This window comes from Melanerpes formicivorus, unplaced genomic scaffold (genome assembly GCF_026170545.1).
Source record: "Melanerpes formicivorus ecotype bairdi unplaced genomic scaffold, bMelFor1.0.p_v2 SCAF_835, whole genome shotgun sequence".
NCBI lineage: Eukaryota > Metazoa > Chordata > Aves > Piciformes > Picidae > Melanerpes > Melanerpes formicivorus.
Genome location: NW_027143187.1, coordinates 62,501 through 72,500, shown reverse-complemented (window position 1 = coordinate 72,500; position 10,000 = coordinate 62,501).

Genomic DNA, 10,000 nt, shown 5'->3' with positions numbered 1-10,000 from the left:
GCTGCCGGTTTGCGCGGAGCCCCCCCTTCCCGCCGTTGCCTCTTGCCGCTACCCCCCGCCCCCCCCCCGCTGCCGGTTTGCGCGGAGGCCCCCCTTCCCGCCGTTGCCTCTTGCCGTTACCCCCGCCCCCCCCCCGCTGCCGGTTTGCGCGGAGCGCCCCCGCCTGCCGTTGCCTCTCGCCGCGGCCACCACCGCCCCCTCCACACCCCCGGGCCCCCGTTACCGGTTTGCGCGGAGCCCCCCCTCCCGACGTTGCCTCTTGCCGCTGCTGCCACCCCCAGCTCCCCACACCCCCCGGCTCCCGTTAGCGGTTTGCGCGGAGCCCCCCCTTCCCGCCGTTGCCTCTTGCCGCTACCCCCGCCCCCCCCCCCCCGCTGCCGGTTTGCGCGGAGCCCCCCCGCCTGCCGTTGCCTCTTGCCGCGGCCGCCACCGCCCCCCCCCACACCCCCCGGCCCCCGTTACCGGTTTGCGCGGAGCCCCCCCTCCCGACGTTGCCTCTTGCCGCTGCTGCCACCCCCAGCTCCCCACACCCCCCGGCTCCCGTTAGCGGTTTGCGCGGAGCCCCCCCTTCCCCCCTTCGCGGGCTGCCGCTTCCCTCCCGGGCTGCCCGGCTGCTCTCTAACCCCTGCGACCGAGGCGGCGCTGTTAGGGCGGCCGTGCCGGTGCCCCTTGCCGCAGCTAGCCTCTCGCCGCTGCCCCTCCCGTCCGTCGTCCCCCGTCCCCAAAAACTTGCTGCTCTCCACGCTGGAGCCTGCACGGGGGAGGTTGCGCTCCGCTCCTCCGGCCCTAAAGCCGCCCTCGCCCGCCCCCCCGGCTTGCCGCTTGGCTCGGCTGCCCGCCCGCCCGCTAATCCCCCCAACGCCCCCACCCCAAAAACACCCCAGCCCTACCGCATGCCGCTCCCCCTCTCCCCGCTCTCGCTGACCGCTGCCACCCCCCCCCCACCCCTCCCCCCCGAAACAAACCCCCCAGCCCTACCGCATGCCGCTCCCCCTCTCTCCCTAGCCTGCCCCCCCCGCCGTCGCTTGCTGCCGCCGCCGCCGCCGCCGCCGCCGCCGCCGCCGGGACCCGCCTCGGTCTGGTGGCGCGCGCTCGGAGATCCCCGGCTACCCGTCCGTCCGTCCCTCCCTCCCGCCCCGCCCCGGGGGAGGGCCCGGGGCAGCGCGGGCAGGCGGGGAGCAAAAAAAGGCGCGGGCGCCAAAAAACGTCGGGGTCCCGGGGTGGCGGAGGGGGGCGGCGGCGGGGGCGGCGGCGGGTACACGGCGCCGGGTCCAGGGCGCCGGGTCCAGCCCGTCCCGGGGCGGGGACAGGTGGTGTCGTCCGTCCCCGCCCCCGTAACCTGCTCTGAAGCATCCGCTTCCCGCCGCGGTTCGCCCTCCACCCCCCCGCCGCACACGCAGCTGCCGCTTCCCGCCGCCTCTGCCCCCCGCCCCGGGATCAACCACCCGCCGGGTCCAGCCGGTCCCGGTCCCGGGAACCTGCTCCCGGGGCCAGCCGGAGCCACGCCCCCTCCTCTGACGCTTCCAGCTGCCGCCTCCCCTCCCACCCCCCAAACTCACACTGGCCCTCGCCGGCCCGCCCACCCGCCTACCTGCTTGCCCGCCGCCGCTGGGTGGCGTGCCGGACACTCTCGCACACAGGTACACAGACAGGGACACAGGGACACAGGCACTCAGGCACACAGGGACACAGGGACACAAGGACACAGGGACACAGGCACTCAGGCACTCAGGCACTCAGGGACACAGGGACACAGGGACACAGGCACTCAGGCACTCAGGGACACAGGGACACAGGGACACAAGGACACAGGGACACAGGCACTCAGGCACTCAGGCACTCAGGGACACAGGGACACAGGGACACAGGGACACAGGGACACAGGGACACAGGCACTCAGGCACACAGGGACACAGGTGGCGGGCCGGAGGCCTCTCCCCACTGTGTGGCAGGGGTCCAAGAGCCACCCCAGCCCAACCCAGAGGGTCTTTTGCACCTCTCTAGAGGCCACCCAGAGACCCCAGGCCGCAGCAGAAGCCTCCCCCGCATGCTCTGCAGGCTTCCGACCCACCCCAGGCCGCACCAGAAGCCTCCCCCGCACGCTCTGCAGGCTTCCGACCCACCCCAGGCCACAGCAGAAGCCTCTCCCGCACGCTCTGCAGGCTTCTCAGCCACCCCAGGCCGCACCAGAAGCCTCTCCCGCACGCTCTGCAGGCTTCTCAGCCACCCCAGGCCGCACCAGAAGCCTCTCCCGCACGCTCTGCAGGCTTCTCAGCCACCCCAGGCCGCAGCAGAAGCCTCTCCCGCACGCTCTGCAGGCTTCTCAGCCACCCCAGGCCGCAGCAGAAGCCTCTCCCGCACGCTCTGCAGGCTTCTCAGCCACCCCAGGCCGCAGCAGAAGCCTCTCCCGCACGCTCTGCAGGCTTCTCAGCCACCCCAGGCCGCACCAGAAGCCTCTCCCGCACGCTCTGCAGGCTTCTCAGCCACCCCAGGCCGCAGCAGAAGCCTCTCCCGCACGCTCTGCAGGCTTCCGACCCACCCCAGGCCGCAGCAGAAGCCTCTCCCGCACGCTCTGCAGGCTTCCGACCCACCCCAGGCCGCAACAGAAGCCTCTCCCGCACGCTCTGCAGGCTTCCGACCCACCCCAGGCCGCAGCAGAAGCCTCTCCCGCACGCTCTGCAGGCTTCCGTCCCACCCCAGGCCGCACCAGAAGCCTCCCCCGCACGCTCTGCAGGCTTCTCAGCCACCCCAGGCCGCACCAGAAGCCTCCCCCGCACGCTCTGCAGGCTTCTCAGCCACCCCAGGCCGCACCAGAAGCCTCCCCCGCACGCTCTGCAGGCTTCTCAGCCACCCCAGGCCGCACCAGAAGCCTCCCCCGCACGCTCTGCAGGCTTCTCAGCCACCCCAGGCCCCAACAGAAGCCTCTCCCGCACGCTCTGCAGGCTTCCGACCCACCCCAGGCCGCACCAGAAGCCTCTCCCGCACGCTCTGCAGGCTTCTCAGCCACCCCAGGCCGCAGCAGAAGCCTCTCCCGCACGCTCTGCAGGCTTCTCAGCCACCCCAGGCCGCAGCAGAAGCCTCCCCCGCATGCTCTGCAGGCTTCCGACCCACCCCAGGCCGCAACAGAAGCCTCCCCCGCACGCTCTGTAGGCTTCTGACCCACCCCAGGCCCCAACAGAAGCCTCCCCCCGCACGCTCTGCAGGCTTCTCAGCCACCCCAGGCCGCAGCAGAAGCCTCTCCCGCACGCTCTGCAGGCTTCTCAGCCACCCCAGGCCGCACCAGAAGCCTCTCCCGCACGCTCTGCAGGCTTCCGACCCACCCCAGGCCGCACCAGAAGCCTCCCCCGCACGCTCTGCAGGCTTCTCCGCCACCACAGGCCGCACCAGAGGATCTTTTGCACCTCTCTGGACGCCACCCAGAGACTCCAGGCCGCACCAGAGGCCCCCCCCCCCCAACCATTTACAGGCTGCAGTGCCAGCCTAGGCCCCGCTGGCAGCCTCCCTTGTCTGCTTTGGAAGGCCTCCCATCCACTCCAGACCTGCCTGGAGGCCTCCCTCGACTGCTCCCGGGGCCCTCGAAGCCACCCTAGGCCTTTCTGGAGGACCTGCTCGACCGCTCGGGCGGCTTCTGACGCACCCTCGGCCATCCGGCGCCCAGCAGCTCCCAGGGCCAGGCACCGGCCTCCCCCTCCGGCCGCCCCTGGGGCCGGGGGTGGCTCGGACTCGGCGCCCCCAACGTGTCGTCCCGTCCCCCCCCGCCCCGCACCGCCGAACATTCGCTGCAGCCGAGGGCTTGCCGCTCGACGCCTACCCCACCCGCCCAGCCCCCCGCTGCGGCCCGGCGCTGCCCCGGCCGCTGCGCCCCGCCTCTCATCGCTCCCCCCACCCGGCAACCGGCCGCCGGGCACGGCAAGTCCCAGGGCAGGGAACAGGTGCTGCCGGGACCCCGTGCTGGCTGCCGGCTTCCCGGGGCTGCCCCGGGCACGGACAGGTCGCCCCCCCCGCCCCGGCGAATGTTCACCGAACCGGCTGCCGGCTGCCTTCGAGCACCCCCCGCCCCCCGCCACTATCGTCCCCCCCGCCCCCCCTCCGCCTCCGCTGCCGCTTCTCCCCGCACCGCCTCCACTGCCTCCCCCCGCCGCCGGCGAACGAGTCGCCGGATCCGTAGGGTGCCGGGAGCCCGAACGGCGAGCGGCTCCGGCTGCTGCCGGGGCCGCGGGGCTTCGAGCCGCTCCGGCCGCGGCCGGGACCCCGTGCCGGAAGCCGGCATCCCGGGACGGCCCCGGGACGGCCCCGGTCGCCGGCCGGGTGACGTTCAGCGAAGCGGCTGCCGCCAGTCTTTGGGCCTCCCCCGTGCCGGGGCCGCGGGGCTTCGAGCCGGTCCGGCCGCGGCCGGGATCCCGGGCCGGACGATGGCTTCCCGGGCCGGTCCCGGTCGCCTCCCGGGTGACGTTCACCGAAGCGGCTGCCAGCTGTCTTCGAGCCCCCCCCCCCCCTCCGCCTCCGCTGCCGCTTCTCCCCGCACCCCCTCCACTGCCTCCCCCCGCCGCCGGCGAACGAGTCGCCGGATCTGTAGGGTGCCGGGAGCCCGAACGGCGAGCGGCTCCGGCTGCTGCCGGGGCCGCGGGGATTCGAGCCGCTCCGGCCGCGGCCGGGACCCCGTGCCGGAAGCCGGCATCCCGGGACGGCCCCGGGACGGCCCCGGTCGCCGGCCGGGTGACGTTCAGCGAAGCGGCTGCCGCCAGTCTTTGGGCCTCCCCCGTGCCGGGGCCGCGGGGCTTCGAGCCGGTCCGGCCGCGGCCGGGATCCCGGGCCGGACGATGGCTTCCCGGGCCGGTCCCGGTCGCCTCCCGGGTGACGTTCACCGAAGCGGCTGCCGGCTGTCTTCGAGCCCCCCCCCCCCCCTCCGCCTCCGCTGCCGCTTCTGCCCGCACCCCCTCCACTGCCTCCCCCCGCCGCCGGCGAACGAGTCGCCGGATCTGTAGGGTGCCGGGAGCCCGAACGGCGAGCGGCTCCGGCTGCTGCCGGGACCGCGGGGATTCGAGCCGCTCCGGCCGCGGCCGGGACCCCGTGCCGGAAGCCGGCATCCCCGGACAGCCCCGGGACGGCCCCGGTCGCCGGCCGGGTGACGTTCACCGAAGCGGCTGCCGGCTGTCTTCGAGCCCCCCCCCCCCTCCGCCTCCGCTGCCGCTTCTGCCCGCACCCCCTCCACTGCCTCCCCCCGCCGCCGGCGAACGAGTCGGCGGATCCGTAGGGTGCCGGGAGCCCGAACGGCGAGCGGCTCCGGCTGCTGCCGGGACCGCGGGGATTCGAGCCGCTCCGGCCGCGGCCGGGACCCCGTGCCGGAAGCCGGCATCCCGGGACGGCCCCGGGACGGCCCCGGTCGCCGGCCGGGTGACGTTCAGCGAAGCGGCTGCCGCCAGTCTTTGGGCCTCCCCCGTGCCGGGGCCGCGGGGCTTCGAGCCGGTCCGGCCGCGGCCGGGATCCCGGGCCGGACGATGGCTTCCCGGGCCGGTCCCGGTCGCCTCCCGGGTGACGTTCACCGAAGCGGCTGCCGGCTGTCTTCGAGCCCCCCCCCCCCCTCCGCCTCCGCTGCCGCTTCTGCCCGCACCCCCTCCACTGCCTCCCCCCGCCGCCGGCGAACGAGTCGCCGGATCTGTAGGGTGCCGGGAGCCCGAACGGCGAGCGGCTCCGGCTGCTGCCGGGGCCGCGGGGATTCGAGCCGCTCCGGCCGCGGCCGGGACCCCGTGCCGGAAGCCGGCATCCCCGGACAGCCCCGGGACGGCCCCGGTCGCCGGCCGGGTGACGTTCACCGAAGCGGCTGCCGGCTGTCTTCGAGCCCCCCCCCCCCTCCGCCTCCGCTGCCGCTTCTGCCCGCACCCCCTCCACTGCCTCCCCCCGCCGCCGGCGAACGAGTCGGCGGATCCGTAGGGTGCCGGGAGCCCGAACGGCGAGCGGCTCCGGCTGCTGCCGGGACCGCGGGGCTTCGAGCCGCTCCGGCCGCGGCCGGGACCCCGTGCCGGAAGCCGGCATCCCGGGACGGCCCCGGGACGGCCCCGGTCGCCGGCCGGGTGACGTTCAGCGAAGCGGCTGCCGCCAGTCTTTGGGCCTCCCCCGTGCCGGGGCCGCGGGGCTTCGAGCCGGTCCGGCCGCGGCCGGGATCCGGGGCCGGACGATGGCTTCCCGGGCCGGTCCCGGTCGCCTCCCGGGTGACGTTCACCGAAGCGGCTGACGGCTGTCTCCGAGCCCCCCCCCCCCCCCTCCGCCTCCGCTGCCGCTTCTGCCCGCACCCCCTCCACTGCCTCCCCCCGCCGCCCGCGAACGAGTCGCCGGATCTGTAGGGTGCCGGGAGCCCGAACGGCGAGCGGCTCCGGCTGCTGCCGGGACCGCGGGGATTCGAGCCGCTCCGGCCGCGGCCGGGACCCCGTGCCGGAAGCCGGCATCCCCGGACAGCCCCGGGACGGCCCCGGTCGCCGGCCGGGTGACGTTCACCGAAGCGGCTGCCGGCTGTCTTCGAGCCCCCCCCCCCTCCGCCTCCGCTGCCGCTTCTGCCCGCACCCCCTCCACTGCCTCCCCCCGCCGCCGGCGAACGAGTCGCCGGATCCGTAGGGTGCCGGGAGCCCGAACGGCGAGCGGCTCCGGCTGCTGCCGGGACCGCGGGGATTCGAGCCGCTCCGGCCGCGGCCGGGACCCCGTGGCGGAAGCCAGCATCCCGGGACGGCCCCGGGACGGCCCCGATCGCCTCCTGGGTGACGTTCACCGAAGCGGCTGCCGGCTGTCTTCGAGCCCCCCCCCCCCTCCGCCTCCGCTGCCGCTTCTCCCCGCACCCCCTCCACTGCCTCCCCCCGCCGCCGGCGAACGAGTCGGCGGATCCATACCGTCCCGAGAGCCCGAGGCGGCGGCACCCAGTGCGGGTCCGGCCGAGGCCGGGACCCCGTGCCTGTCGCAGGCTTCCCGGGACGGCCCCGGAACGGCCGCGGTCGCCGGCCGGGTGACGTTCTCCGAAGCGGCTGCCGGCTGTCTTCGAGCCCCCCCCCCCCTCCGCCTCCGCTGCCGCTTCTGCCCGCACCTCCTTCACTGCCTCCCCCCGCCGCCCGCGAACGAGTCGGCGGATCCGTAGGGTGCCGGGAGCCCGAACGGCGAGCGGCTCCGGCTGCTGCCGGGACCGCGGGGATTCGAGCCGCTCCGGCCGCGGCCGGGACCCCGTGCCGGAAGCCGGCATCCCGGGACAGCCCCGGGACGGCCCCGGTCGCCGGCCGGGTGACGTTCAGCGAAGCGGCTGCCGCCAGTCTTTGGGCCTCCCCCGTGCCGGGGCCGCGGGGCTTCGAGTCGGTCCGGCCGCGGCTGGGACCCCGTGCCTGTCGCAGGCTTCCCGGGACGGCCCCGGAACGGCCGCGGTCGCCGGCCGGGTGACGTTCACCGAGGCGACTGCCGGCTGTCTTCGAGCCCCCACCCCTGCCGTGGCCGCGGGGATTCGCCCCGGTCCGGCAGCTGACGGTTCCCTGTGTCGGACGCCGGCTTCCCGGGACTGCCCCGGGACAGCCCCGGTCGCCTCCCGGGTGACGTTCACCGAAGCTGCTGCCGCCTGTCTTTGTCCCCCCCCCCCCGTGCTCTCCCTCAGGCGGGAGGTAGACGTGCTCTCCCTGGGCGAGTAGACGTGCTCTCCCTGGGCGAGTAGACGTGCTCTCCCTCGGCGAGTAGACGTGCTCTCCCTCGGCGAGTAGACGTGCTCTCCCTCGGCGAGTAGACGTGCTCTCCCTCGGCGAGTAGACGTGCTCTCCCTGGGCGAGTAGACGTGCTCTCCCTCGGCGGGTAGACGTGCTCTCCCTCGGCGAGTAGACGTGCTCTCCCTGGGCGAGTAGACGTGCTCTCCCTGGGCGAGTAGACGTGCTCTCCCTGGGCGAGTAGACGTGCTCTCCCTGGGCGAGTAGACGTGCTCTCCCTGGGCGAGTAGACGTGCTCTCCCTGGGCGAGTAGACGTGCTCTCCCTGGGCGAGTAGACGTGCTCTCCCTCGGCGAGTAGACGTGCTCTCCCTCGGCGAGTAGACGTGCTCTCCCTCGGCGAGTAGACGTGCTCTCCCTGGGCGAGTAGACGTGCTCTCCCTGGGCGAGTAGACGTGCTCTCCCTCGGCGAGTAGACGTGCTCTCCGCGGAGATCGCGCTTGTCGCCAAGGGGTCGCTGTTGCGCTCTGCCTCCGCCTACGTCATCGTACAAGCCGGCGTGATTTCTGCGACCTGCCGCTGGGCGGAGGTCGGCTGGTTGTGCGCTCGCGGAGCTGACGGCCCTCCAGTTCCGTATATGAGGGAACAAGCGACGCCGAGCACTCCCAGGGCAGCGCTGCCGAGCGGCTGCTCCAAGCCACCCGCCAGGCGGCTGGGCAGGGGTCCGTCTGGCTTCTCGGTGGCTTTCGCCCGGGTCAGAGAGGGGACCCGCGGGGCCGAACAAAGGCGCGGCGGTTTGGAGCGGCCGCTGGCGCACCCTCAGCGGTGTTGGATGGGTTTCGCTCGTCCGTGAGCCGGAGCCCAGCCCGGGCTCGGCAACGAAAGCGGGGAAAAGAAAAAAAGTTGACGAGTGGCTGGCGCCGGCCACTGCCGAAGTGTGGAACCCCCGAAGCGACGTTTGCCCGGTGGGGCACGGGGGCAGAGAAAGCCGGGGAGACGTGGTGCCGGCGTCGGTCCCACCAAGAATGGAAAGCAAGCCCGTCCAGGCACGGCGAGAGAGAGCCCGGTAAGGGGCAGAGAGAGTTCCCAGCACTGGACCCTCTTCACGGGGGTTCCCCCCCATGACCAAAGCCGCAGCCCGCGGGGGCACGGCATCGAAGGGAAAAGCCAGCGGCGGTGACTGGCCACTCGTATGCTATGGAGCCCGGCATGGGGGGAGGAGGGCAAGCCGGTGCCCCAGCACGGCTTCCTCCTGGCTCCAGAGGGGCGCCCCGTGATGGAGATGTAACTCGGTGCAGCTTGAGGGAAAATGCAAGCCCACATTTCGGGGAGGCAGAGGTGCCCTGTGAGCCGGTGCGGCCCGGTGCAGCTTGCCCCCCCCCCCATCTCTGGAGGGCGCCCCGTTTGCTCCTCCGGCGTGTTGCCCGCACGCCGAGCCCCGTGCCTGCTGGCTGCTCCCGAGGGCGGTGGCGGGTGCGCGTGGCTGTGTCTGTCCCAGAAGAGCGAGGCCGTGGGGCCTCCGCTGGCTTCCTTTCCTTCTGTCCTTGTTGATCGATGAGGCCTTTCGGGTCGCGTCGGAAAGGGCCCCCGGCCGGCAGGGCAAGGGCGGTCTTCCTTTCCACTTCGCTTCCCGTCGCGTGTGAGGTGTCGTCCTCGTTCCCCCAGCCCCGAGCGGCTCGAGCGGGGGGGAGCCGTGGCGTTAGCGGCCCGGCGCGTGCCTTGCCGCATCCTCCCCTTTCCACCTCCCCCCCGGCGCTGGGGCAGGGTTCGGGGACCGGTCTACCGCAACCGGCTTTGTGACTGCTGCGTGGCCCCGTGAGTTTTCAGGTGTCCTAAAACGCGTGAGGCGCCGGTGTCGTCCTCGGTTCCGGGTACCCGCGGGTGCCGGCCGCGAGCAGCTGCGTGTGGCGGGGGTTGGCCGAGCCGAGAGCGAGGCGGCGGCGTCGCGAAAGTTAAAAGGGGCTAAAAGCGGCGCCGCGCGTGAGGCCTCACCTGCCCGGGTGGGGTCCCCGAGGGTTCCTCCCTAAATGAAACCTCTAGCCTGAGAGGGGCGGCTTTGTGGCCCGTACCCCCGCCCGCTGCCGAGCGAGCCGCCCCGGCTCTAAGGTCCTGGCGTGCCGGGGGCGCGCCCCGCTTCCGCGGGTCGCTGTCTCCTCTAGCACGTCCCGGTGCTCCCGTGGCAAGGCGGGGAGAGAGACGAGGGCCTTCTCCCCGCCGGGCGTGTCGGTATCGCTCGCTTCCGCTGCTGCTGCCTGAATCGTGCCCGGGATCTGGCAGCCAGGGGCCGGCCTCGGGGGCGGGGGAGCCCCAGCCGGCCTCTGTGGCCGCGTGGAGTCGG